This window comes from Phoenix dactylifera, unplaced genomic scaffold (genome assembly GCF_009389715.1).
Source record: "Phoenix dactylifera cultivar Barhee BC4 unplaced genomic scaffold, palm_55x_up_171113_PBpolish2nd_filt_p 001972F, whole genome shotgun sequence".
Taxonomy (NCBI): domain Eukaryota; kingdom Viridiplantae; phylum Streptophyta; class Magnoliopsida; order Arecales; family Arecaceae; genus Phoenix; species Phoenix dactylifera.
Genome location: NW_024069254.1, coordinates 11,217 through 19,287, shown reverse-complemented (window position 1 = coordinate 19,287; position 8,071 = coordinate 11,217).

Genomic DNA, 8,071 nt, shown 5'->3' with positions numbered 1-8,071 from the left:
GTGGACAGAGCTGTGCTTCAGGCTGGGGAGGTTTCTTCCGGTCTCGACTTGTGTTCTCTTGGGACGGCCAGGGACATCTGGGGTACTCATTGTGCTGTTCTAGCGCCCAGGTTTGTGTTTGCTTCTTGGGTGCCCCCACCCCCTGGCTATCTCAAGGTGAGTTTTGATGGTAGTGTAGCATTAGAGGGCAGGTCCGGCGGGGTTGGATTTGTCATCAGAGATCATCTTGGACGGCTGGTAGTGGCGGGTGGCCGATATACGCCTGGGCTCACAGTAGTGGGAGCTGAGCTACGGGCAGCTTGGGAGGGCGTATCCTATGCCAGGCGGGTCCTTGGTGCTAGGCGGGTGCACCTCGAGGGGGATTCCTCTATAGTGATCGACTGGATTCAGGGTGCGGACAGATATGGTGATGGACATCCTCTCATTTGTGAGACCCGCAGGATGGCACTGGAGATGGACGATTTTGAGGCAGTACATGTGTTCCGGGAGGCGAACACTGTGGCAGACTGGGTCGCCTCTTACGTTGCACGACATTCAGGGGACATTTGTTGGACTTCCACGGTAGAGCTCCCGTCCCCACTGTATTTTTTGCTTTCTTCTGATATGGCAAGGTGTACTCACGTTAGAGTTATATGAAATTGCCGTTTACACCAAAAAAAAAAAAAAAAAAACACGAAAAGAAACAGAGAAAAAAAATAAAGAAGATAACTCTGCAGGCACGCATGACCATACCATCCCGCTCGCAGGTGGATATCTGCGGTTATCTCGCCATACTTGCTGCAGGCGCGATCACCTCGTCGTCCCGACTGTGCTGAAATATGGAGATCACTGATCTGTTATATCTTGCCACCAGAAAATGTTGTGCCTTTTCAGCAAAAAAAAAAAATGTTGTGCCATAACCCTTTAATTGTTATATCCTGCAACCGTCCTCTTTCCGTATCATCATCTGAGAAAGGAAGGACGTCGCTGACCTAAAACATAAGGTTTCTTTTATCTTTTCTCCCTTTTTTTGGACTTGAATATTGGGAGGTTGCCGCAAAGAAATGACGAACATCCTCTTCCCACGTTACGCATGCATGCGATAAAGAAAGAGGAGGGAGGAGGGTAGTGTCAGAAAACATAAGAGAGGGGTCCTATAGGAGCGGAAAGGGTTTGGAAAAGGGAGATGAGAAGAGGGCAAGACAGGAAATTCCAGAGAGTTCACAATTTTAGCTTATACTGGCATGGATATCAAAGTGATCCAATGGTAGGGAAGATTAACGTATCAGTACGAACTTTAGAGCGTTGCTGTACCAAATATAAGGAAAAGGTGCAGATCTCAAAGTGATTCGGTAGGAGTGGAAGAATAAGCGAATAGGATTGCAGCAGGAAAATGAGAAAAAACTGAGGTTAAGGAAATTATTGGCATGGATCTCGAAGCGATCCAGAGGGGGAAGGGGTGGGTGAGGGAAGAAGCTGTATCAGTATGGATCTTAAAGTGATCCAATGGTAGGAGGAGATCGGCGTATTGGTACGGATCTTGAAGCATTGCGGTGGCAAATGTAAGGAGAGGGGCAGGTGTGAGGGAAATTAGGTAGGGAAACGATAGGCGGTGGGTAGGGTTTAGATTCTAATTTAATGGCTCAATAGGTAAGTAATGCTGTCATCCGACTGCCAGGATTATGATGGGGGATGACCGAGCTCGGGCTGAATTCCAAACCAAACACAAGCTAGCTTGCAATAAACTCCTTCATTCGTCACTAGCTATTGTTACGGGGGAACTCAGCCACCATGCCCCACGTGACCGACACGCGCGCCCAAGAAGACTACAGCTGCCCCTTGATCCAGTAACCCGACCCCGAGTCGGATATCTTCGGCTTCGCAGCCCGACCCCGAGTCGGCTGCCCCTTGATCCAGCAATCCGACCCCGAGTCGGATATCTTCGGCTTCGCAGCCCGACCCCGAGTCGGCTGCCCCTTGATCCAGCAATCCGACCCCGAGTCGGCAATCTCTCGACAACGACAGGCTGTTCCCCTGAAGCACGCCACGACCCTCTGCTCCACTACTCCCTGCAACGGTCGTATCCGGCGCTGCTCCACGATCTCCTGTAACAGCCGTACAAGGCGGAGCTCCACTACGCCCTGTCACGGCCGTACCCAGCGCTGCCCCACGACGCCCTGTAACGGCCATGTCAGTGGAAACTCCATCGTGCCACACGATGACCAACCCCCCAGAAGGACCCCCCAGCCTGGTATATATGCTGCGGGGGGGAGAAGGGGGGAGGTAAGCAAAAACTTCCAGTACATTCTCCTACTACCTGCAATTATCTCTCCTTCTCCTCCAATCTCCTCTGACTTGATCGTCGGAGGGCCCCCACTATCCCAGTGGTGGTGCGAGGCTTGCTTGCAGGTTTTTCGGTGGAAAGTGGAGCGTAATCAACACCAACCAAGGCGACTCAGACGGAACCCCGTTCACACCGCTGTGCCAATCGTTCTCGGTTTGGACCACCAGCAACAGCTATGTTCCATAAAATTGGATCCAACCTAATACAATCTATCTTTAAAATAACGGTCGCCATAGCATTGCTCATCTTTGCATTAACATATCCCTTAAAATCAATTGAAGCAATTAAAAGACTAAAACTGATGATGAAATGGCGCTCTATGAAAATTAAAATTGTTAAAGTCCTTTACCTCTAAAATAGTATTTGAAAGTCCAAACATCAAACAATATTCGATCGCGTGATGCATGGTGGCATCAGCAAATATTGGAAGATTCACTTGAACAAATAATTCTAGTGGAATAATTCTATCATTCTTATTGTGGATGGAGGGATGCTAGCTAGTCCAGTAAGGATATATATATATATATATATATATATATATATATATATATATATATATATATATATATATATATATATATATATATATATGCACATACGCACAATTATTTAATAGACTAATTGCAAATTAGGAGGAAAATTAGGAGTTTGTATGCTTTCAGATTGGTTCGCAGGGCCAAGCATATCCAAGACATTGGATTATATTTTAGCTAGAACATCGCCTTTGTTATCTAGTGTTGAAAGAGGAGAATAAGAGAAAAGAATTGTATTTCTGTCTGTCTTTACAATATACATGAGCAACCTTTATATAAGCTAGGAGGCTGACAAAATTTGGTAAGGCCGACTGAGTTTGGCATAATCAATCAAGGTGAAATTTAGTAAGACCGACTAAGTTTGACGTAATCAATCAATCAATGGACCTAATCAATCATATGATTTTAACATCCAGCATCTCAATGGGCCGAGCAAGCTTGCTAAGGGCTAAACGTTGCCTTTAGCACTAAAGTGATTTAGTTGACACTAACTATTTATTAATTAGCGATGACCATCTAATTGTTACGGCATTAGTCTGAAGAGTTGATTCGCCCCATTTGACAAGCCTATCCATCATGTTTCGCATAGGATAAAGTGATCCAACTTAATTTTTGCAGTACTCACCACCATCATTTAGAGGGCCGGTCAATATAAACTAATCTGGAAGCAGCAGCCTTGTGTCCTTTCGCCGGATGAAAATTTAAATCTTCCTGGTGACAGAAGCAAATTTGAAATTTTGAATTCAAATTTAACCTCTACTAGGTATTCGACGATAGATCGACTTACTTCAGAGGACAAATGCACTCATTATTTGATAGCCCGGCAATTCCTAGCCCTCCCATTCCCCAGACCAGCAAGAGCTTTCTCGTAACATGACTCCAAATTCCACGTTCGAGGTAGCTAATGGACATGGCCCAACTTTGTCAACTTATAGGCCTTAGATCTCAAGTTGTCACTTCCAACTCTTGTTTTGGGTTTGCTCATGCTTTTGATCTTGGCTGCTTAAATCAGTCTACGGAAACCATCTATGACTTTACAGCAATGTTTTCATTAATCTTTAGATTTCAACTTCTTTAAGTCATATTGAGCAGAGGGTATCAGGAAATCTGTATTTCTTCGGAGTGGAGTGTTCTCTGGTACGCCGTCAAAATTATACGTTCCTCGTGCCATTGGAGTTACTTATGTTGAACTCTTATTTTTAAAGCTGGTGGGCTGCTGTGTTAGTTTTCTGGTTCTCTCCTATTTCCATTGAACATGAGTGGAAACAGCTGCTCATATTGACACCAGTTTCTCTAGATTCTCGTCAGGCCGGTTCTACTCATCAGCTGTTGCTATTCTTACTAGCAGCTGTCTCTGCAACTGTATGCAAGTGTTTCTCTTCAGGAAGTTTGCTGCTGGGATCTCAATTGCTCCAATTCTGGGGTTTCTTCTACTTTGTAATTGGTTTCACTGGCTTTCAATGGAATTCTGGTTACAGTTCTGGGTCATCTTTTGGCCTGCTACCTGCCTGACTTATCTGTAGCTCAACATAGCTTTGTTCTTTTGCCTAGCTTCTTGGGTTTTATCTTTTTTTGACCCTGTATAAATATCTAAGACCTATCTAATGAATAACCGATGTAGAACTAAATACACGCCTGCACGATCCTCACATACTCTTTCTATTTAAGTTTTAACATCCTCGTCAGGCTAAGAGTTCAAATCCATTCAAATCTAATAACAAGCACCATGATCGGTCCATAGTCAGCCTCAATAGATCCGTATTGCCGTGTTTTCTAGGCCACATAGATTATGAGTCGGATATACTTTGATATCATTTATGATAATCGATGACCTCATCCCCAAAAAATAGTTAGAATATATTATTTAAATTTTTTGATTCTATTATAAGTACTTAAAATTTATCCTACGAATAATTGATATGAGACTAAACATACGTCTAGTTTCTTCTCTTAACTTTGTCTGTACTGCTGATGCCGTGTTAGGTAATCTAATAGTATAGTTGTTCTATCAAAAAAAAATAAACGTCATCAATGTCCTATCTATCTCACCCAATAAAAGAATAAACCATGACCATGACATTAAGAAATCAACCTCACTTTACGACATTCGTAATAATATAAATCACAATGCCCAATATATAATACAACAATATACAATATGACAACTCATTTGATGGGCAGGGGGCCCCACTTCAGGGGAAATTTTCCGCGGCCGCGCTACGTGTCCTCATCTAATTCGAAAGCAAGGCGTTGCCGACACTGGGGCCGAACCGCGGCGGAATCACCGATTTTACCCGCAAGAAGTCGCGAGGGCGAGTTTGGGGCACTTCCTTTTTGTTACCGAGAGCCGGGGGCAGGCTTTAAATTTGGAAGTCTGAAAGGGGCCCAGAAGAAAGGAACCTGAAAAGACTGGACCCTTAGGAAAGCAACAATGCTGATGCTGTGACCTTGTATAGTCCTAAAGCAATTAACAAGCTGAGGAAAAGTCACAGGGCACTGATTTCAAGAAAGCGTCTCTATATATTAAATTTGATCCATGTCCCTTTAAAGTGGCCTAGTGTGAAGTTTATAGCAACACGGCTCTTCAAGTAGAGCTTATTCTTTCTATCAAGTCTTAATTTTTCTTCAAATTGGATCAGAAAACAGGCACTAACGTGACCATTTGCTTTCTGTGAAAAAAAATAAGATGTTACAATTTATGCTCTCCTCTTTAACCAAATAAATAAGAAGTTAAGATTAAAAGATACAATGAGATGCAGCATACAAGGAATACAATTCATGCGATGTGATTGACAGTAGTGAAGACAAGGGAAGACGTATGATTTATGTATGGAATCTCCTGGATTTTAGCTTATGGTCCCACCTCTATTATCCATTCGTTGTGCTGTATCTTCATCTCATCCGTCACAAACTATGTTGAGTTCTTAATACCTTTTTCGCCGAATTGGTTCAATTTGCTCTTATTTGTTCTGTAAGGGGAAAATCCAATTGACCGTTGCGTGACTGGCATTGAAAGTGACTGAGAATCCAACCCAATTGACCCAAGAGTGAACTTGTCGTGTGTGGAGCTATCAATGTCATTGTATTGCTAAAAAATATATACAAATCTAACATCATCAGTAGACAACTTCTCTGAGAAATTTAAGCATCAACCCGAACTCTTATTGTTTGTGGATGTGAAAGAGATAAATATGGAATGAAAGGAGATACAAATAAGGCATATAATAAAATGGTTGCACTGAGGCCTATCAAAGTGGTTCGTGAAGTTGGTACAATGCTTAAACTAATGATCTTCTTTGATGTGCTTTTATGTAACTATTGTGGTTCAAATCGGTCCGAGGGTAACTACGCCGGAGGAGTCGGAGGAGCTGCCGGAGTGCGGAGGAAGATGAGGAGAGCCACCTCCTGCGACCGACGGTGTTCCTACACAAAGCCTCACTGATGTTTTCGGTGAGGACCCTCCAACGATCAAGTTAGAGTGGAGCTTAGTAGATCCAGTCAAAAAATCCCTTAGGCATTACTTGTTGGGGTTCTTTATAAGTCCCGATAGGGAGCGTTTAGGTGGCGGAGGTATGACCCATTTCCATCATGAGTGGGAGTGGCGCTCAGCCAGAGCTTGATTGTGGCACGTGGTGGAGTCCGTTTTTTGGAACGGTAAGGCGTTGACAGCCGTGGCAGAGTATGGCCCATTTCCATCATGAGAGGGAGTGGCGCGCAGCTAGAGCTTAATTGTGACATACGGTGGAGTCCGTCCTTGGGAACAGTAAGGCGTTGACAGCTATGTCAAAGCATAGCCGGAGTAGTACATCGTGGTGGCGTCGCGATGTACGACCACGTAGGAGAGCGAAGTCGGCGAATATCCAATATCGAAGGAGCTTTCAGTGGAGTCCGAAATCGAGCTGATTTTGAGCCGGACCGAAGACATGTCTGGTCCGCGTTGGTGTCTATTGGGCCGAAATTGGGTGCCTCTTTTGTTGTGGGCTGGACGATCCATTTTGCCCCCCATCAGCAACTATTGACCATCCACTGGCCTTTTAGACCATTCTTAGCTAGCAAATAGGGATCCTGTATGGGAGAACTATTGAACTATGATTTTGCCGTCATTGCAGCTATTAGAATTTTATTCGAGAACATCAACTTTAAGAAAAAAAACAAAGAGAGGAATTATCTAAGTTGGTTTGAACATTAATCTTTAGCACACTAATTTTTAAGGAGGTACTAAATAAGGTCGATAAGCTCATTAGCACCGCGAATTCTTCACCTACCCTAATTTATAAAAATCCATTTTAAGTGCATAAGCAATGCATATATGAGAAAATCGAAAATATAATCTCGTCAAAGGATGAGAAACATATATCGTTGTCGTGAAACCGATTTCAATAAAGTATTCATAAATTATGTCTTTTATTGTGGAACAAAATTACAAATTGTACTAGTCGAAGGTTGCACATTCGAACATGTCTCCTCTCAGGATCTCAACACAAATATTATTTTTTTCAATACTAACGTCGGCACTATTATTTTTTAATAAAGAATTACATAATCCAATAATTGGAAACATGAGATATATTTTCTGAGCAAAGTCTAAAGCAATACAGCAATGACTTCATGCCACGAAGACAAATTCTTGTGCCATACCCATCAATAAACATAAGATTGGCGGTCTGGCTTAGAGAGAGTGAGTAAGAGCGCACGCGCTTGCCGCGTGAGCGAATCTACCCCACCTTCTCCAAAATAATCGGCAAACGAACGGATAAGACGACAACCCCCACGTGGACATCATACGGCCACTAATTCTCCAGGGAAAAGTCCTTAATCGGAAGCTTCCACTCCTACCCGTCCAAATTTAAATTTCCTTTCCTCGCCTTTCCGGTCGCTGCCGCTGCGGTACCCCAAATGCAAGCAGACCGCGTTCTTACCGACATCAACGCGGAATCGCCGGGTAGTTCTATATACACCCCCCCTATTGCTCAGGACACCCCCCAAAAACCAAAAAAAAAATACCCAAACTAACCTTTAGTGTAATTACCATATTGCCCTTGAAATTTTCTCATACACCCCCCTTCCTCCTCCTCCGTTTCGTTTTGAAAAGAAAAAAAAAAAAACCCCCCTCAAACCCCCCTTAAACCCCTCCTCCCCCGTTCCCCCTTCTCCCTCTCGTCGCCGGCATTCTCCCGATCTCCGACCACCTCGCCGGCTTCTCCCGGAACCACCT